Source organism: Thermobia domestica, chromosome 7, assembly GCF_964235325.1.
Source record: "Thermobia domestica chromosome 7, izTheDome1.hap1.1, whole genome shotgun sequence".
Lineage (NCBI taxonomy): Eukaryota > Metazoa > Arthropoda > Insecta > Zygentoma > Lepismatidae > Thermobia > Thermobia domestica.
Window position 1 is genome coordinate 143,315,711 of NC_137460.1, and position 22,834 is coordinate 143,338,544.

At 37.5% G+C, this 22,834-nt stretch overlaps 1 protein-coding gene across 2 annotated transcripts in view; it reads left to right on the plus strand.

Annotated features, from left to right (window-relative positions):
* The window catches only part of LOC145690434 (uncharacterized), a 56,093-nt gene that overhangs the window by 25,976 nt on the left and 7,283 nt on the right, over positions 1-22,834 (plus strand). The gene's annotated exons all lie outside the window — the stretch shown is intronic.

The following is a 22,834-nucleotide window of genomic DNA, read 5'->3' on the forward strand; positions in this document are numbered from 1 at the left end:
TACCTGGTATAGGAGCTTGAACGCACATCTTTGTTGCATGAGATGCCGAGTTTAATTCTAGTGAGAGAGACTTGAAACTTTAACATATCACGGTACTGTCGTGTGTAATATTAAATTTTCAAACGTAACGTACACACTTTACATTATTTGTCGTAATCACTGTTTAAATATCACGAAGCGATATTTTTTACGCATGGTTTGCTGCTTCGGTGAAGTTGAGCTTACCCTAGTTTTCTCCGTTGTAAGAAAGATAGTCATGTTAGTGGAGTTGAGTGGATACACGAGTAGCAGGAGGTTAAAGTGGCTGAACAATACAGAATCTCGCCACATCTAAAGTGAGTTCTGTCATTCAATTTTTGAACTCAAGGGACAGAATGCAGTTGGACATCCATCGGGAATATTGTGCCATTTATGGACAAACGGTAATGAGTGTAGAGAATGTAAGGCAATATAGCAAAGACTCGGAATAGGTGTTCAAATGTACATGACGACGTGCATAGCAGAAAGTCGCATGTTCAGACGGACGATCCTGTAGAATGCGTGGAAAAGAAAATGCGATCCAGTCACAAGTTCAATATAACGCACCAAAAAGGTTCCATAAGTGTCTGCAAAAGAATTAATCGAATTTGGACTGAAACACTGGATTAACGCGGATTATGTGCGAGATTTGTTTCATAAAGGCTGACACAAACTTATAAACAGCAAAAACGTGACAGCTACACGTGACTTTTTGTCCCGTTGTGCGGAGGATGGAAACGGCCCCTTTCATCACATAGTGACCTGGAGTAAAACCTGGATATCATATGCCACTGAAGAGTTGAAGCAGCATTTATTGCCATGGAAACCCCTTGGTTCTCCTAAACCAAAGAAATACAAATAAACACCATGTATTCGTAAAAATATAGCAATAGGTTGTGATTCTGGCGGAATTCATAAAACAGAATGAACAGTTGCAGCTGATAAGTATTGCCAATCACTCTGCGACATGCTATACAGAATCGCCGAAGAATAATCCTACTCTTTAGAATTATTCTGATCTATGAAAACACACGCCACATGCAGCTTCTCGTACTGTAAGGAGAATTCAAAGATTTCGATTAGAACTATTCAGTCATCCCTCTTACAGTCCCGACCTAGCCGAAAGCGATTTCATCTTCTTCACCTAAAAAGGTAGCTTGAATCGAAGTGTTTTAATGACTGATTTGCTCAAGACATCAGTTTTGGAATGGTGGACTCTCAAACTAGATTTTTACATCAAGTTTATGCGGAAGCTTGTGCCACTCTAGCGGAAATGTCTGGAGGTGTAGTGCCCCACTAAGTGGGTTTCAACAGATAATTCTATAGCTTGACGTACAATCTGCAGTTCATTTTAATGTCAAGTTTGCTGTAAACAGTTGAGAAACTTCTATTGAGTTTTATTAATTTTGTCAGTAGTACCCAGATTATGTATGTGTACATAAGTTCATCTTAAAGTATTATTATAAAAAGGTCATAAACACTCTTTAAGAAACTTAATTCTCGTAAGTAAAAAAATGAAAAACATTAATATGTTATTGAATTAAATGCATATAATCTGGAATTATCGAATTCAGTGAAGTTAATAATTATAGCAGATAAAGGATCGCAACAAAGCAAATTATTGAGGAAATTCTATCTTCACCGTGGAGTGAACCAGATAACATTATGTGGGTAAGGATTGAGTGTTTTTGAAATAGAAAAACATGCCAAACACAATGATAGCTAAATTTTTTAGGCTTGAGGGTCCCATTCCTTCAACACCACCGAAGCCTTCAAACATGACTTAATCTTCATACGCATAATTTTATTAACATTATCAGTATTAAATATGGAATATGAGTTTATAAACTTCCATATTTCAGTAAGTATTGTAGTATGCATTTTAAATTGATGTTACGTTTTTGATTATCACTCAATACGTCTATCCTTGACATAGATCTCTTACACTGTAGGTCAGGTCAGAAAATAATGGATGTGCTGTGGTGAGGTTTACGTTAAAACGGAAACCACGAAGAGTCATGGGTATCGAAGCCAGTACATGTATATATAGAACAAAGCGAGTATATGTATATGTACGTACAGGTAGCTATTCTCTAGATTTTGTCTACGTTCTTTAAGGCTGTCTAAAGAAATACAGATGTGTTTTCTTCGAATCTGAAATATATATATATATATATATATATATATATATATTGAAATGAATATAGTTAGTAAAGCTTAATAATATATAGTAAATATGAAGTAAGAAGAATTACTTGAATATGACCGCACAAGCATATCGCATCATATGTGAATAATGGATACTTATTTGTGTTTTCGTGGAGATAGCCATGCTAATCAACTGGGGGAGAATAGGAGCTGCTTAACTTAAAATCTATATGTTATTTTTTTCTAGCATCGTACTTTCGTTCGCTATTGACTTCAACAGCCCACTTGGATCACTAATGATAAACTTAGCATCACCCATAATCGCACTTCAGTTACTAATAATATCTACCATCCTACTTCAACTACTGCTACTGCTGTTGTTACGTATCATTTTAGGAAAACTTACCTCACATAATCTACTTTTTACTTCTTTACTACTAGTATTCAGAAATTAAATAACAATTATGGAAATTTTATACATAAATGAGACTTGCCATAGAAGTTACCTACCGAAGATGTTTATAGCCAAGAATTATATCAGAAATCCTTGATTATTTTCATTTGTTTTTCCTTTATATCTGTTACTTTTATTAATATTAGTTTGGTCATAGAATATCAATCCTATTTTGAAATGTTGGTTATTGTCTATTAAGATTTTTGTTAATAATTTGTCAATAACGTGTCATTCTGTCCTCCGGATAATGGCTCCAGTATGTCGTCTTAAGTCCCAATCCGACGTATCACACTCGATATCAACGAATCAGGAGTGAAATAATTTACTGATGTGTGTTCTTACTATTCCTATCAAACAGAAGTATTTCCGTTGCGTGATACGAAATAATTGGAAAAATAGGAGCTACATACAGTGAAGAACAGTACTATTACGGAGGTTAATGGAGACTACGTCGAAAAATAGCGAAAGTAGGTACTTGTGAATCAGTCAGAATAAATTTCTTCTATTACTCACTTGTTTTCTAAAAAAGAATTGCTCTTTTTTTCTACGCACTTCGTATAATAAAACCGAATGCAGTGTACTACATGACTTTAAGCGAAGGGGAAATAACCTTAAAGCCTCCAGATAAATTATAAATACCAATCAAGACTTACCAGTATAATTAATCGTGATAGGATGTATCATTACTAAATAATAAGCTTTTTCTGTGTTTTCATTCAAATGCTCACCAACATTTGCAAAAATTTGCTTGAAGGCGTCCAATAATGTCAATTTGCCCGATGATCAATACTTCAGGTAAGCTTCAGGTTAGCTTCTGGTTTCGTCTAAGAAAACGAAAGTCTTCAGAGATTTTGTAATAAGACTCCCGTACCATTAACGTCTGGGGAGAGGGTTTTATTTATGCTCTCCAAATAGCTTTTCCTGGGAACTGTCGCCTAAGAACAGTTATATGCCACAGCTTGTACTTCCTGAAAACATTCACGTTTTAATTCCTGATTTTCTGAATAGAAAATTATTGATCACGGCATTTTAAGCGTTCTTCTTTTGCTCCTAATGTTCTCTTGTTATTTTCAAGGGAGTGCGGCCTAATAATGCATTAAAGGGAGGCTAAAAAACATAACATTTGCGCCACTTTTTTTCGTTGCTGGATTTCACAAATAGACTTCCACTAAGAATTCTCATCTATTTTACAACTTACTTGATTACTGTCATGGGTTCATTGTGGTCATTAATCAGATCCACTACTTTCCTGTAAGAAACTAAGATATTCAAAAGGAGCATCGTAACTGTTGTGAAGTTCTTTTGTAACATGCTTCCTCTTTTTCCCCTTGTGTAACGATATTTATCAAAAGTTTTGGAACATCCATATAACGCAAAAAGTAATGTATTTCGACTTGGTAACACTGAACTTTCGTGGAGTTTAACCATTTTTTTTAGTGATGGGTTGCATGATAGTGATATATATATATATATATATATATATATATATATATATATATATATATATCGGTTGTTGCAAAATAAGTGTTACTACTCTTGGGACATAACTCCTGCCACTGAGACAAGAAGAAATGTTCTCTTGAACTTTCGGCTATCGGACATAGTTTCGGATTACAAGGTGCCGAAAGCGTGGGAAAATGACTTTCGGACGTCAATAGTTCGGAAACTATCCAACGTAAAGAGGGCGGGTAAAAAAATCACTGAAGAAGTCATACCTGCTGTATTGAATTTTGCATGTTTCACAATCCTACCATGCACGCACAAGGGATTCCCCAAAGGAACGTAAGGAGTACCGGATAATCTGCCAAATGAAAAGTGGTCTAAATGAATATGAATTGATAGGGTTTCTACCAGATAACAACAACTCTTTTGTATTAAGTCGATATCTGAAACAAATACAAAATGGCGGACACCATGTCTGTTGTGTGTGGTTGCATAATCGCCAGGTACGGATGCTGGGCAACAGTGACATTCTGAGTATTAAGTGTGGCGAATTTGTACTCAAATGCTCTAAAAAAACATCTGGAGTGTCGGTGGAGCACAACAGATGAGGCAGGGTGATTCACATGTGTGGAAACAGTTAACGAAAAATGCCCAGAGATGCACTCATACTAAGTAAACATGAGTTCAAAGCGTCCGAAATGTAAGGAATAGCATCAAGAACATGAAAGCCATTGCCAATTCACCAATAATATTCCATCGATCCGATGCAATATGATGTGCACGGTTGCATACAAATAAAGATGCAACAACTGAGGCCAAGTTGAAATTGTGCAGGGGGATTCACTAAGAAACTGGATAAACTAAATGAATGTCACTAGTGGGATCGCATGATCGATATTGAAATGTGGCCAATGTGTGTTGATATCAATATGTAGCTAATGGGCAAATGTCAACATGTCCCACTAATGCTGGGACACCGTCCCAAGTGTGAAAACCATTAAAATAACGTTGTACATTCTGCTATTACATCTGGTTCACTTTTTCTTAGAACGTAACTAGAACACGATTGTATCAATGTCCCTCTTTGTTTGGGACATTGTCCCACAGTCGACACATATGAAGAGAAATATCTTAATCCATAGTTCAAATTCTGATGGAGCGTGAAAATAACACACTTGTTTCATGTCCCACGTCTTCTGGGACATATGACGTACTCGAAATATAGGAAAAGAGCTCCTGAAATTTGTATCTTACACACGTGCACATGCCAAGACAAAGACGAAAATGAACCGATTTGGCACATTTAACACCACAGCTGGAACACCATACATATGGAAAATAAAAGGACATGAAAAATAGGAAGAAACGTCTTAAAGCTCTGATTGTTTACAACTGTGCAGTAGGAGTAACAAAATGAAACACACGAGCATGTCGGGAGCCTGTACAAGAACGCTTGCCAAACAAAGTGGGTACTCCTAAAAGAAATTAATACAGATAAAGTGAGGCTCCCTCGAAGCTTCACGGCTAGAGCGCTAGCTTTCGCTCGCGTAGTAGCAGTTTCCAATCCTACTGGGAGCCCACGGCCTCAGATTCAAGACCCGAGTAATTTTCCTACTTTTCGCACGTGGAACGGTGTGCCAGCAGTAGTGGGATATATTGATATTTGTCAATTCGCTGCATGTCGATATCAGCACACACATTGGTCACATTTTAATATCGATCATGCAATACCACTAGTGGCACTTATTTAGTTTACCCAGTTTCGTAGTGGGTCCCCTTGCACAATTTCAACTTGGCCTTAGTTGTTGCATCCTTACTGGTATGCAACCGTGCACATCATATTGCATCGGTTTGAGGGAATATTATTGGTGAATTGGCAATGGCTTTCATGTTCTTGACGCTAATCCTTACATTTCCGACGCTTTGAACTCATGTTACATTTCGGGGCATTTTTCGTTAACTGTTTCCACACATGTGAATCACCCTGCTTCATCTGTTGTTCTCTACCGACACTCCAGATGTCTTTTTAGAGCATTTGAGTTCAAATTCGCCACACTTAATACTCAGAACGTCACAGTTGGTCAGCATCCGTACCTGGCGATTATGCAACCACACACAACAGACATGGTGTCCGCCATTTTGTATTTGTTCCAGATATGGACTTAATAAAAACGAATTATTGTTACCTGGTAGAAACTCTATCAATTCATATCCATTTAGACCACTTTTCATTTGGCAGATTATCCGGTACTCCCTACGTTCCTTTGGGGAATCCCTTGCGCGTGCATGTAGGATTGTGAAACATGCAAAATTCAATACAGCAGGTATGACTTCTTCAGTGATTTTTTTACCCGCCCTCTTTACGTTGAATAGTTTCCGAACTATTGACGTCCGAAAGTCATTTTCCCACGCTTTCGGCACCTTGTAGATCCGAAACTACATCCGATAGCCGAAAGTTGAAGAGAACTTTTTCTTGTCTCAGTGGCAGGAGTCACGTCCCAGGAGATGTTATTTTGCAATACTCGAAATATATATATATATAGGGTGTCCAATATACAATGTAACCCGCATAAGCCTTGTTCATGGATATATTTTTAAACTTGGAAGCAATGACTGAAGTACACTAGGAACCACACAATGTTGCCAGATGTAACCGAAGGTGTAAATCTTTTTTGCAAAACGTAAATTGACTCTCAACTCATACGTATGGATGTTCTGTCGTTAAGTTTTAATTTGTTTAGTTGGAGTAGCTTGGAATGGAGCAGAAAGCAGAATTTTTCATTTCCACCGGTAACTAATCAGATGATGCCTCTGTAAGGTGGAACAGGGAAATCGTAGTTTTCATAAATTAACACTCTGAATTGGCAACTGCTGATGTTTCAGTGGATCGAAAGGTGTGTTAAGGATCTGTCTACATTGTGCAATTCCTGAAAACAATGAAAAACAAACAATGAAATTATCATGATAAAACGTTTACTTACATGCACCTAGCAACACTGTTACTATCAGAAATGAGTTACCAGCTCTACAGCGCATGCTGGTAGTGTCCCCTGTTTTGATTCAAACACTGGTTCACACGTTTCACCAGGTTCGCAGCAACTTTGTGAAGATTAGAAGTGTTTATTTTCTCAGTGGCACTGCGAATGTTCGTTTCCAGGTCTTGAATAGTTCGAGAATTTTTTTTGTATACTTCTTGCTTTAAATTGCTTCGTAGAAATGAATAGCAGTGTTGCCGGGTGCATGTAAGAAAAATTTTTATCATGATAGTTTCAATGTTTGTTTTTCATTGTTTTCAGGAATTGCGCAATGTAGACAGATTCTTAACACACTTTTTGATGCACTGAAACATAATCAGGGTTGCCAATTCAGAGTGTTAATTTATGAAAACTGCGATTTCCCTAGTTCACCCTTACATAGGCCTCATCCGATTAGTTATCGATGGAAATGAAAATTTGTTTTTTCTGCTCCATAGTCTCCAAGTTACTCCAACTAAACAAACTGAAAATAAACGACAGAGGCAACACTGTGTGGTTCCTAGTGTACTTCAATCGTTGCTTCCTAGTTTAAAAATATGTGCATGAACAAGGCTTCATTTTGGTATAACCATTATTTATGTATCACTATGAATATCTCCTATTTTGAAGAGGAGGACTTGTGAGTATACGGTTAGTTGAATCCAGTGTATCATTACCTTCCTCTCTGTTGTATATAACGAGATGAGCAAGTCAAATGTCAGAATCATCAGAGTAGAGAAATAGTGAACCGGTGTTACGCCTAGGTAAGAGCGAAAACTCAAATTGGAGAAAATTATAAAAAACAATCATGAAGATAATGCGGCATAAGTAATGCAAAATTTAATCGGGATCACTATCTTTTTTTGTTTTTGTTTAGAAGTGTAGTAAATTAGTTGTAGAGTATCATCAGTAGTTAGATGAATAACTGATCATCTTCACCAACGCGGTAAGGCTAAACGTATGGTATGGTAGTGGTCCTATAAAACTTGAACCATCAATGACTGGAAGAGATTAATATTACCTGAAGTCATCTTTTTTGCTGTTATTAACAACAGGCCTCCATTATGTATGATGGACGCATTGAAAGGCGTGTGCTTACTCCTTATCGTTAAACATAGCAGTAGGTTTATGCTGGCGTACTTCACAATTCCGTAATATTCTTTGGTCTATATTATTACTCCCAAGGGCAAATTACTTCTGATGTTTGTAGGGATATTTTATTTGGCCAGGTATCGTTTATTTGATACATTGCCTTACAGCAATGAAGTTTTTCAAGAATTCAGAGGTGCAGGCAATCAGATTTTTTTCTTTTAGTTTAGCGTGTCTTTCTGCCTCGCGGCTATATCAAACAACGATCAAAAATACTGAAGCTGATTTGAGGAATATCAGGATGGATTTTGTCAACGCTGGTCAACTTAATCCGCGGGTAGAATATTATAAAACATTTGTGTTTAGGTTTAGAGAAAGCAGCGTAGAGGTTTTTTTTCCATCATCACTGGCACAACTGAGTGTTGCACTGCGTGAAGATCAATTCGCTTTTCTTTTAGAGACTGCTGACAAGTTATTTACTTCAATATTATAAATATAGCATTTATGCTCAAGGTAAAAATAGTCGAACGCCGTACTAATAACAAAGTTAAGATGTTTCATTTTTAATAATAAGCATATTCAGAGTTAAGTGCCAAAAGTCATGAAATACTATCCTAATAATGTGTTGGACCTCCTCAAGTAGGAGAAAGTGTAGCAACTCTATCAGGAATCCAACTAGTCACTGGAGGAATATGCAATCGTGCAGCGTCAATTGCCGTCAATAATTTGGCAGTTGTTTCAAAAGAAGAGAGCTCGGCACAAATGGTCCGTTTGATGATATCCAACACTTTGTTGATAGGTTTTATGTCTGGATATTGATGGAATATTGATGGGGCTAGAATGTTCCCCAAACCAGTCGCACCATCGCTGACTGGTGCAATGTCTCATTTTCACACTGGAAAATCCCAATTTTGATACTTTACACGAAGTGCAGAGAAACGGAGGTGGTTACCAACCAACTAAAGAAAGCGATAACAGTTCACTGACGGTTCAAATTGATATGAGGGTCCAATCATGTCGGGTAAACAGGCTCTAGGGATAGAGACCAATATACTTTTCTCGAAGTCGCTTGGTATTTTTCCCGAAATGTACATTTCTTTAATAAGATTAAATAGTTCCTTCTTTGTTGCTATTGCAAGATTCTTAATAACTTCCCTTGGTATTTGGCCTTTCCCTGAGGCTTCAACATGTTGCATTTTCTCCGCAGCATTGTCAAATTCGCACTGTAAAATTGATGGCCCCAATTCATTTTCATCGACGTCCTCGTGTTTTCTATCTCTTCTTCCTTCACTCTATCTCCTGAGCCGAGTTCTTCAGTGTATTCCTTCCATCTTCTTGTTATCTGCTACCCTTCTATTAGCACCCTCAGGTCCTTGTCTATTATGTCCCGTCTTATTAGCGCGGTGTATTTCTTTTTCTCACCAAACTGTTTTCTAACCTTTCTATATGCCGTTTCTGTATTACCTTTGACTATATTTTCCTCAGTTTGCTTGCACAAGTTATCCAATTTTCTCTGGTCCTCTTACATCTCTGTTGATGTGATTTCTGCACTTTCTGTACTCCCCTTTGTTATCTTTAACTGTCTTCTTCTCTCCATCATTCTCGATATTTCTGCTTTTATCCAGAGTTTATGTTGGGTTCTCGTTTCTCTTCCTATGTGCTCGCCGGTTGCTTTTGTAATCCCTGCTTTCATGGATTCTCATTTCGAGTTGATATCGTCATCTGCTAAAGCTACGTTAGAAGTCTCTTGTGTGTCGCAGTTGAGAACTCTCTTTTCGTGTTTTCATATCTTCTTAGCTTGGGGGGGTTCCACTTTTGTTTGGTGCTACCACTCGTTTCTTCTTCAGTCGGAGTTCGCTCTTCATCAAAACTCAATTATGGTCTGAGTCAACGTTTGCACGTGGGTGACTTTCCTTTCTTCGCTTGATTTCTAATTGCTTGTCGGACCAGTATGTAATGTGTTTGATATCTTTCTTTGTTTTGTAAAGAGTGTGTCTGTTACAATCAGATTATGGGTTTCGCAGGACTACTAGTCGTGGGCCTCTCGCGTTCCTTTCTCCTAGGCTGAAATTCCCAGTTACATTCTCTTATTTGCTTTCGCCGATTACTGCGTTGCAGTCACCCATGACGATTAAATTGTCCTTGTTTTAACTTTCATCAATACCTCTATTTGCTCATAGGTTTCTTCTACTTTCTCATCTGTGTAGCTTGATGTAAGCATATATACTTGGATTATCATCATATTTCGCGGTTCGGTTGCTATCTTGAACAGTACTACCCTTTAATTGTATCTCCAGCTGCCTGTAACTTTCTGTCCTATCTTCTTATTCAAGACGAAACCGATTCTTACTGTACCGTTTACAGCTCCTGAGTAAATCATTCTGAAGTCCCCACTCCGCATGTCTCTTCCATCAGGTTACTTAACTTCGCTGATTCCCAAGATATCTGTCCTCATGCGTTCTATTTCTTTCTTCAAGTTTTCCAATTTTCCACAGTGTAAAGCGATCGCACGTTCCATGTTCTTATCCTTTAGATGTTTAGTTTGATGATGACCGAGGAAGCCCTGCTTTGTTTTCCTCCACTGTCCGAGACAAAGCTTTGTGAAACAGTAGTGTTGTGTTTCCTAACATTACGTTTTCCTAATTTTCTTTCCATGTTGTTTTCTAGGGACTGAGAAAAGTGGTAGTGTCCCAGTTTGTTCCACCTCGCAGTGAAACAGCCATAGAGAACATCCTGTCCCTGCCTCCTTTTGTCCACATCTGAGCCTTGCTGATGTCAATTATCTTCAGCTTGAGTGTGGTTAATGGTAGAGCTGCTGCCCAGTACCATAGTATCTCTCTTCGTGTGGCTCCTACCCCTAAAAACCTGTCTGGTATGGGAAGCCCTCTAATAGCGAAGCTAACTCCGGCGTAGCTCTTGGGATGATTAGAGCGCACAAGCCACTCCATCGCGACAAAGTGGAGATATTGAGGGAATGGACAGCTAGATATTTATGAAAATTGAGGCCCTGACTAATTATGTGCCATTTATCATGGTGGTGATGATCACTCGGTACAGAAATACATTGTTTGCCCACTACGTGTAACACATATACCAGGCAGTAAGCGGGTGACGCTGTGGCCAGTTATACCCCAAAAATGCCCGGAAGAAGCAGAAAATGAAAAATGTGTGCATGTAACCTGATACCTATTGAAGGTGACACGTGACTAAGAAGATGGCAGACGGCAGTAGTAGCACACAAGCAATGTTGCCTCCCCAACACAAACTTATATGTTTTCAAATATAATGTATACCAATTTATAGCATTAAAACGATTGACTAAAAAGTGAAAGAAAATAAGCAGAAGATGGGTATCGGTGTTGCCAAATAAGGGAAATATGAGGTCCAAAGCTTAGAAGTTATGGGGTCCGTAAATAAACGTAATTGTACACTTCTCCAAGACATAATTGCACGCCCGATTTTTTCTAAGTCCCTTAAGATTGTAAGTTTGGCAGCGACGCATTCTGAGCTACAGGAGGAGAAGGAATGAAAAAAGAAACAAGACTTCTGAACACAGACCATAGTTTGCTGTTTCAAATTCTCAGTTCCTCTCTTGTTACTTCTAATAACGATACTTCCAGTACAAAACAGTACCTTAGCATTAATGCAGCAAACTTTTTCCCTTTTTAAAAAAAGAAAACACACACACTTTTCGACGAAAAACAAAGATCGTCATAAAAACAAGGGTAGTTAAGGAGTTCGTTCTCTATCAATGCAACTGAAGGAGCGTTCACTAGTTGTTCCGATAGCCATGCGTGTTAAGTAGTCTATTTTTTGTGTTGATGCAAAATCTGTGAACCTGGTTTGAATCGCACTCGATGCTTTTATTATTATTATTTTTTTAAATTTTTCAGTTATTCTTCCCGTACACTTTTATAGTATACATATTACAGGGAGGTAATTGACTACTTTCTAATTTATCCAAAAATAAGAAGGTGTACAGCCGTAAAACCTTTTCTGTATATGTCAAATGTGATTTCTCCTTAGTGCAAATCACTTCTTGCATCGATCCATTAGATTTTCGTAAACCTGTAAATAATACGGAGTTCTAGTGTCCAGAAAATCACTATCGAACCTAATACCTCCTTCATCACTACCAGAACGCAGATATTATTATTATTATTACTATTATTATTATTATTATTATTATTATATACGCTTCTTAGGCGTGAGAGACCCGTGTTCGATTCGCGACGGGAGCTCATGTGGATCGGGGTCTATGTTAAGCTGTAGATTCACTCCTCCTATAGCCTCGCTGCTGAAAGGGGCACTAAACTCAACATCAAATATATATATATTATTATACGCGCCTTTGGTATGAGAAACCCGGGTTGAATTCCCGGCGGGAGATCATGTGGTTCGGGGCCTACGTTAAGTGGTAGGTTTACTTCTCATATAGCCTCACTGCTGAAAGGGCGCTAAACTCAAAATCTATTGAAGAAAGGTTTTAGGGTACTAAATTTGGTGAGATATTTTATTTCTTCCCAGTATAAATTTTATTGTTGTCTTGGTGTATCAGAATCATTTTACATAGGCTTTCACGACGATCTCACATTTTTTTTTTTTTCACTTAAAAGTCTTAATAGCTCTCAATAGTATCACCGCTTGCTTGAGTCAATTGCATCGCACAAGAATGCACTTAGTTACATAATACCTAGGTCATCACCTTACTCCGAAAATTCACACTTAGTATTTTACGAGAGGAGATGAGGTGTGTTCTCTATTGTTTTCAAATCAGTTTTGTCTCAGGTTCAAAATAATGGATGTAAGCCATACATTGAATTATATTTTTTTAAAACCTGGTTGTATCCTCTTTTTAAATGTAAATGATGTGCTCAAAAGTGAGATCTCTTTTACATTTTCCTATAGAAAAGCTTGTCTGAAGAGAAATGGAAGTGAGTTGAGGCCATAGTTGAACACTATATAGTATATCTTAGATCCTGCGCAGTGCGAGGTTTCAACTTCGAGGGGAAACGTACACGTAGAAAAAAAAAAAAACTGAACTCGCTGCCAATTGTGTTCAGCATTCAGATTTGGGAACCTGCCTTGTCAATATTTTCCTCATGCTCTTCCACATTTTTATCTTCAAGACTTCATCAGAGGATGTTGTAACTTCTGATACAAAATGCTTATAATTTCTATAGTACACCAAAAGTTTTGATATTTTGCAATACTGTCATGGGCAACATCAATGTTTTCTTTCTCAGTATTATTGAAGGTGCAGTGCAGCGAAGTTAATTAAAAAAAAAAATCTTTCACCTTTCTGCACGGTTCCTCAACAATTGACACAAATCTAGTGGGATTTTTGGGGTGATATCCTTCTAGTAGAGTTACCCAATAAAAGCTCGGTAATGCGCACCACAGAGCCGGTTAGGTTGCGATGAGCTATCCGCTCTGTTCGACTCGGCTCAGATAAACCATCCTCTCGATTCGGCTCGGTTGAAGTTCGCCACATCTCGGTAGACGTGATATATGAGCGGTCTTTCTGAGCTCGGCTTTGTAGTGAACAAACCGCGAGCCGATCAATTTAAACCAATTGCACAATTAGAGTCGGCACGTTTCATTCAGCGCATTCAAATGGACCGAGTTTCGTCGCTAGAGGTTACATCGGTTGTCGCTTTTATGGAAATGACTGTATGTCCGGCTTAGTGAGTCTTCCTGTATCTGATCTCTCCTTAAAGACATCCTTGGTTCGGCTGTGAAGAGGATTGTTACAAAACAATGTTGTGTAAAGTCAGGTGTAAATTTCCTACTCGATAAATTTCTTGTATAGCTATCTTAAAGAATTAATGGATTTACGCAGTGTACAGTAGCTGTTATCAATTCAGGTGGGTAGGGCCATGGTTTTTATTGGACATTTGAAAAACAAACACTAAAAAGAACGATGATTTTTATTATTGAAAATAAAACTTCACATGTTTTGCATCCATACAGCACCGCAGGATTTTAATTGGAGAAAAAATATTCAAGTAGCAATTAGCCCACATTTTCTTTACTGTTTATGCACTTTGCTGTTCTGTTGGAAATATCAGTAAAAGTATTTAATGAGTATCAATTTGGGCAACAACGACATGCTGATGTTCTCTCATGCTTCACAGCGTAAGCGTGAAGATTCATGAATTATCGGAAATGAATTTTCTAAAAGGTAGTCCAAACTTTTGAATATATATAGGGTAATTTTGAATAGGCCTAATATAGGCACATTAAAAGAAAATGGTGATATAGAAATATAATTTGACAGAAACGTAACATATCTTGTCTAAAGTTCAATCTGTTGGTTGTTTCTTTTAAAATGTATCGAGTTAACTTTTTCTTATATACTTTGTCAACTTTTTTCTTATATACAGTATATGGCACAAGTTATACTAGATGATAGTTGTTACTTATATAACCCATAGTCGGGTCGGAACTAGTGCCTTATTTGTAGCGAAGCTACAATAGTTAGCTACAACAAATTTTGTAGCTCTAGATGTAGCGGCGCTACAAGTCAAAACCTGTAGCTTGTATCTGTAACTGAGCTACATATTTTTATATTGTGTAGCTAATTTTGCATTAAAGCTACAAATAAACCTTTTCCAGGACGCAAAAATATTTTCTAACTCCAACATTTCCTCACAATTTTTAGTAAATTTTTATATGATGATAGGGAGAAAATATGATTGTTTTCTGATTTCTATCTCCAATTATTTTGCAACAATATTACAAGAAAATTTTCTGAAAAAAAAAAAAAAAATGGCGTACTGATAATCGGTCAAAAGGATAGTAATGACTCCTAAAATAGACCTACATGCCATTCTAGCAACGAAAACATATACATTTTTGGAGGGAGGGGTAATATATATACACATACTTTAAAAAAAGAAGACAAAATGCATACTTTACTGTGAAATGCAAATTGACAGACAAAGCTTTTATGTAATATTTTAATCAAACTTTTAAGTTCAGTTACGCATGTAGATGCCATGACATATATTATAAAGCATGATGCCAAGTAAACTGTATTTGTGACAAGAGCTTAAGTAGCGAATACGTTTCTGAAAAACTAGCTAATAGTTGTAGTGAGCTACATTTTGAAAAGTAACTTTCCGATCGCTGTTCATACTAAAATAATGTTGGCAAATGGTGAATATACTATATACTTGCCTTCTACGTATGCTTCTCGGGTCTACTTTAGGCGATCTTGCGTTCCTTGATTTCAACAAACGATAAAAGGAAATTTATCACCTTTGTCAGTTAGTTTTCTGTATGCTCAGAAAACTGTTAAAGTTAAGGATATGATTTAGAATACTCGCGTCATAACCAAAGAAGGGGCATGAAAACCATGGCCCTACTCACCTGAACCGATGAAAACTACTAAACGCTGCTTAAATCGATTAATTCTTTATGATAGCTATGCAAAAATTTATCAAGTTGGAAATAGTGGTGTCAACCGGCGCAGCTTGAACTCCGGCTCAGTTCAACTGAGCCAACAGCTCGAGTTGGGATGTTTGGAATGAGCCATTGGCTCGGTTCCCATCGGCTCAGGTTAGCCATTGACTAGAACCGAGTAGGTTGAGATGAGCTACATGCTCAGTTCGTCTCGGCTCAGCTAGAATCACGTGATTCATCGGCTCAAGCCTGCTCGGTTGGGGTGAGCCATCAGCTCTGTTCGGCTCAACTCAGGTAAGCCATTGGCTCGAGCCGGCTCAGTTGGAATGAACCATCTGCTCGAGCCGGCACGGTTGGATTAGCTGTTGGCTCGGCTCAGTTCGGTTCGGTGGTGACTGAACCGGGAGCCGAGCTGCTCTAGCAGTTGACAAAACTACTACTTGGAACCTGAAACATACCGATTTCAAAGCCGTAGAGAAAACACCTCATCTCCACTCGCAAAATTCTCATGAGATTGTTCAGGGTAAGATGATGACCAATGCTTCATGAAGCTGAAAGCATTCTTGTGAGATAGAATCTAGCAAATGTGAGAGTATTGAGTTATTAAGACGTTTAAGTAAAAAATGTGAGATCGTCGGGAAAACCTATCTAAAATGGTTCTGATACACCAAGATAACAACATACAGTCCATAGGTGTAACTAGCAATGTAAATTAGATTTTTTCGGGGGAGGGGCAAGCATTAAGACGTGTATTAGGGTCCCATAGAGAAGTTGTTTTTCTAATTCTTGGACCCCTCTTTCCATCTTACTCTTTATGGACCCCGGAGAGTGTGGGCCGTCCCGCATGACAAGGTCTGCGGTTCCATTAGTTGAGCCCCTGAGCCCGTTTCGTACATGACAAATTAATTAAGGGGACAATATTAACAAATCTCAAAGCCATACTAATACATATTATTTCTAGGGCATCTAATAGTAAACATTCTTACTGAATGGACCCCAGACTCATTTTTGTTTTATTTACCTTTTGTGTGCTGTTTTGTTTATATAATGTAGTGAATCTGTTTGATGCTTCATTTATAATTTCATCTTCGAATCGCATATGGAGTAAAAAAAATTGTCTTAACATGGGCCTCCATCGAACGGCGGGGAGCTTCTCTGGAAGTGGCAGTTACCCGATGCCCCCCACGAGTTACGACCCCAGGGTGTAACAACAAACTGGGAGGAAATACAATGTCTCACCAAATTTAGTACCCTTCAACTTTTTTCTATTTCCTACTTATAATAATAATAATAATAATAATAATAATATATTTTGAGTTTAGGGTCCCTTTCAGCAGCGAGACTATATGAGAACGTACGAGAACGAGAACCTACTGTTTAACTTAGGCTCCGAACCACATGAACTCCCGCCGGGAATCGAACCCGGGTCTCCCACACCAAAGACGCGTATAATAATATATTTGTTTTTGAGTTTAGCGCCCCTTTCAGCAGTGAGGCTATATGAGATATGAACCTACAGCTTAACGTAAGTCCCGAACCACATGAGGTCCCGCCGGGTCTCCCACGCTAAAGAAGCGTAAAATAATAATAATAATAATAGTAATAATAATAATATGAACTGCGTTCTGGTAGTGATGAAGGAGGTATTAGGGCTGATAGTGATCTTCTGGACACTAGAACTCCGGATTTATTTTGAGGGTTACGAAAATCGTACGGATCGATGCAAGAAGTAATTTGCACTCAGAAGGAATCACAATGGGATATATAGAAAAGGTTTTACACCTGTACACCTTATTTTTGGATAAATTATAAAAGTGTAATTTTGTAATTATAATTTTGGATACTATAAAAGTGTACAGCAAAAATAAATGAAAAATTAGAAAATGAAAAAAATAAGAGCATCGAATGGGACTCGAACCAGGTTCAAAAGTACTAAATCCCACAGAAAGTAAGAACTTAGCTCGCATGGCTATCGAAACAACTATGAAATGCCATTCCTGTTGTATGAATAGAGAACGAATTTCTTAACCCCCCTTTTTTAACGAATATTGTGGTGGAAAAGCGTTTGTGCTTTACTTACAACCAAATGTTCTGCATTTACCAAGTACCATGATGTTCTAAATGTATCATTATATTAAGTTATAAAAAGAGAACTGAGTATTTCAAACAGCAAAATGTGAGCTGTGTTGGGAAGTCTCGTTATTTTTTCTTTTCACTTCCCCTACCATCACGTCGACTGCGACGTTGCCAAACTTACAATCTTAAGGGACTTAGAAAAATTTGGGCGTGCAATTATATCTTGGAGAAGTGTACAAGACTGAGGAAGGTACAAACTGCATTAGGGAGTAAACCATAGTATTCATATCCTAGGAGAAACGGGCTTGATATAGAGGTCACCCGGAAAAGGGCACGCGTTAGAGTCACCGTAGAAAGTAGTCCCATGTTACATAATGTGGAAATTTGATCACGTTTTCCTGCACCGCAGCAGTTCTAATGGTGTTTGTGTGTAATTGCAGTTGTCTAGAGAATAACAAGAACTGTCTTCGAGTTGCACCACTGCATAAAATCCTGCGTGTCTTCAAAACCACAGAAACGACGGCACCAGAACCTAAAAACAGTATAGAAAAAGCTGTGGCACAAAAGGTAACAGATCTGTTACAAGAAAGTACGTTAGAATTGATTCGCAAAAATTAATAACCAGTGATAGGTGTCACTCGAGATCGAGAATAACTGTGGTAGCGTTACGCTTATCCACGCCGTATTACCGATTTATACAGCAGGGTCAACTACGTAATTAGTTACGAAATCTTTAATTGTCCCCACGACCCTGCAACAACGGCTACATTGCGGATTCGGAACACAGATAGATTAATAGATACACTTATGTAGCGGGATATATATGTGTAAGTGCAAACAGTTGCATTAATATCTCATACCTTGTTCGGTATCATCATTGCGCGTTATTATTATGAATATGTGAATTATTATTATTATTATTATTATTATTATTATTTATATTATTATTATTATTATTACTATTACTTTTAGTAGTAGTAGTAGTAGTAGTAGTAGTAGTAGTAGTAGTAGTAGTAGTAGTAGTAGTATAAAGGTAACTAGGAAAGTTCTGTCGCATTTTGTGGAGGTCTGTGTTCAATTGGCCCACAAACCGTGAGTTGAATACGAAGACTTCTCCACTTACGAGAAAGCCCACACTAATAACACACGCCGTTATCACAAAATACGAAAACAGTCAGACTTATTGTACGTTTGTTGCAAGGGAAAGGCACGTATAAAAACTATATTAAGGCAACCATTAAAAAGTTCAAATACCCTCGCACTTTTATGTATAAGGCTTTAAAGTTCTGTAAACTGCCTAAGCCTCGTCCCTAAGCCATGAAACAAATCAGCAAAGAAGTACTGAAAACGTTCAAAACCTATCGGAGGGTAAGGTCTTACTGTGCATGATTATAATTTGTGAGCGTGGGTGGTAACAGTAGCGAAGAAATTCAACCGCTCATTCCATGGTTCACATGCCTTTATCTTCAAATTTAAGCAAAACTATCGGATCCATTCGAGAAGGATAACAATTCGTGACAAGGCAAACTTGCAACATGAAGCTGACTTGCTTCATAAGGCCCACATGTTTTTAAATTATGTTAATGCCATTATCACGCAAAACCGTGCAATCCCGACTACACATTTAACACTGATCAATCTCGGTTTCAACAAGAAACAACAAGTAGAACTCTTTCCGAACAAGGGGAAAACATAGTACGGCATTCAGTCCGTGGCTTAGGTTGCACATTTATACACCATCCAAATCCACTTCTTCCTAGTGAACCTAGAGACTCACTTGTTTATATGTTTCCAAGTGCCTAATGGAATCTTTGGTCCCAAAAGTAAAAGAACAGCACGACACACTCCCTTCAATGTCGTCGTCGATGCAATGGTTAAAAGAAGTGTCCATTCCTGATGTAAAAGATGATTTGCTCCCATATTCGAATTCTAAAATGGTCAGATGAAACTATTTTCATCGCAAGTGATGTGCTTGACATGCTACATGACAAGAACATTTGTATTAAGGTCATACGACCCAAAACCACAAGATTTGTCCAGCCACTTGATGTCTACTTTTTAGGCAATGTAAACTGGTGATTCGCAGGCTTGAGGTGATTCGCCAGTTCCTCACATGTGTGGCCACTGTTCGCCTTAATTGCTGACTAATGAACTTCAATTCGTAGATGTGTTGGTCTTCCGGCATGTGGTGCATCTTCGAGTGTTTGGTCACCGTCCTTATATTTTTTAAACCACCGCTGTACTGTCCGCGTAGTCACGACATCTTCACCAAAGGTCTCGCATATCTTCCGCCCGCAGCAGTGGCGTTTGACCACAGTTTGAACTTGTACAACATACACGCCCTTATGTTGCTCTGTGAAGGTCCTATGTTCACTCTGTCCTTGCGCAAGTTCGCGGTGTAACTAAACTGCCACTACCAGGCAGTGTTTTGGATATACCCACACCAACAACTGACTTTCGCCATATCTCCATTTACATTCAACTCACGGTGTGAGAGCCAACACAAAAACACATACCTCCACAAAAAGCGACAGAACTTTCTTGGTTACCTTATAGATAAGAATTCCCCGTTCATTAAACGGAAAGTATTGCAACCTTCTTCCGATGGATAAGTAAAGAAATTCTAAATTTAATGGCTAAACACGATTCCTCTGGTAAACAGTACATGAAATATCTTAAAGATAACCAGTACTGGATAATGACAGTTTTAAAATATACAAAATCTTACGAAATAAATGGACTCAAATATTACAACAGCCACTGCAGAATCTCTCTAATGGCGTCCCTCAATCAAGCGTCCATGGCTCGCTCCTATTTGGTCTCTACTTTAAAGAGATTCCTTCTGTCTTACAATATTATAAGTATCATCTATATACAGATGATTTCTCAGGTCTACCCGAAAATACAGACAGCAGTGTAGCTCTATCAGACTTATATGAAGAATTAGCGTACCGTTTTTACAACGTATTTAAAATTCCTGTATATGGATCTTAAACGATCATAATCTTAAACTATCAAATTATGTGATTCCATACTACAGAAGGCTGTCCCTTTCGGAAAGTTGCCAATAGACGTTATTTGCATCGATTCACACTTCTCTTAAGTTTTACGCTTTCAACAACCTTCCTACTTATTCTATGATTGCAACCATGAAATGTTCATCATGACAATACAAGTTCTTTTCGTCGAAATATTACTGTAGTAAATTCATCTCATCCACTATCCTTGCATAAAATGACCTCTCACCCAACACACGACCATCTCAGTTAAACTAATTAAGAAGTTGGTTCAGCAAGCCCTTCATTTGTCTACCAAGACGAACTGATATCCGGCAAAAGCGATGATATTATTATTGCTGTTATTATTATTATTGTTCTTTTATTCTGTAAATGCATCTGAATAAACGCTAGTTGTAGCAATCAGTGTTATTGTAATATTTATCTTATTATTTACTACAGTGAGTAAAATTTCGTATATATATATATATATATAATATTAAATTATATATATTGAATTATGTACGATCATTTTTGTATCTGTATCTATAGATGTGTTATTTCAATTATTATTGTTAGAATTGGAAACCTGACATCTTGAGGTTCAGTCCCCGATTACTGTCTCATGTGCCAAGTAGTTGTGCTGTTTTGCAACAGAGTAAAACTCGAGAACACTCTACCTTGCAAATTTCTTGTTATTACTAGTCCCACGTAACGAAGATTCAGATTATGCTTCACTATTCGTGTTTGGACAGTGGTCCACTTCAACATGTGAATTAGTCACTTATTATACTACCAGTCATGTCAGTTAAGAACTATCATGCACGCAAATATCCAGGATAAATTGGAATGCATTTATATTTTTTTTAAAAAAAAAAGAAGAAAGAACAATATCAAACGATCAGTACGAAATATATAACATTTATTGTCTTTATTCTGAAAATTTCGAAAGAAAACTTTTTATGTAGAAAACACCAAACTTGAAGACAGTAAACCTGAAAACGAATTCAGATTATTATATATTCATACGAGTAAAACAATGAATTCTTGTTTGTACGATTAAAGTAGTTTTGTACCTCTGTATTTTTTAAACGTAGACTTACGGAAGACAACAATGTTAAGTCATTTCGTACACACGAATGATGTTAAAATCCCGGCACTATTATAAGTGAGTTAAGAAAGCTAGTTAGATTAATTAAGATGTGTTGAAATGAATCCCAAAGTGAAATCCGAATAAAAAATCCTTGTCCCCGAACTTTTATATGAAGAATGGCCTGAAACAAGAATTTGTTCTGGAATATGGCAAAAGGAAAATCAAAGATAACAACCCAGGACCTACAGCTAAATGTTCATCAGGTTATGACATATGCTGATATAAATCTGATAATGGGTGATAGGAGAATAATAGAAAGAAATGCAGAGGCCTTATTAAACTGTTGTAGGGACACAGGTTTAGAACTAAATGCAGAGAAAAGTAAATACATGGTACTTTGCCGGGTTCGTAATACAGCAAACTATGGTTACGTCAAAATATTTAATAATACTATCGACAAAGTGGATATTTTGAAATATCTAGGATCAATAATAAGAGATCAAAATCATATCACCGAAGAGATTTAATGTAGACTGAAAGGAGGTAATTCAAGTTGTTATTAAGTATTCTGTCGTCGAGTAATTTGGAGGAATTGGGCAACCCAGTCCGACGTTTAACCCAAAAAGATCGTTTCCTGCAAAAAAAAAAAAAAAAAAAAAACAAATTTCAACCAAAGTCGCATCAGCTGGCTAACTCCCCGAAACCCCACTTTTTTTTTGTGTGTGTGTGTTTTTCTTTGGCGAACTCCAACCCTTCGCCACTTCTTATATGACCTGCCTAAAACTTAGCCAGTATGTACACCAACTCATTGATACATCCTTTCCCTGAAAAGGACAGTTTCCATTTCCTCACAAGCCACTTTACCTTTCTTCGAAATTTGTTATGGTAGAAAACAACCTGAGGAATACTGAGTGGACGTGGCACACGTGGAGAGGTTCGCCTCAAACGTTGATTTCTGATGTTCTATTGTTTTCACTATTTTTATTGTTACAGTCATTACTGTTTAGTGTTATTATTATATATTTGTTATTTTCTTGTATTATCTCAAAGACTTTTACTTCTCTTTTGCATCATTCTTCTATTTTGATACATTGGT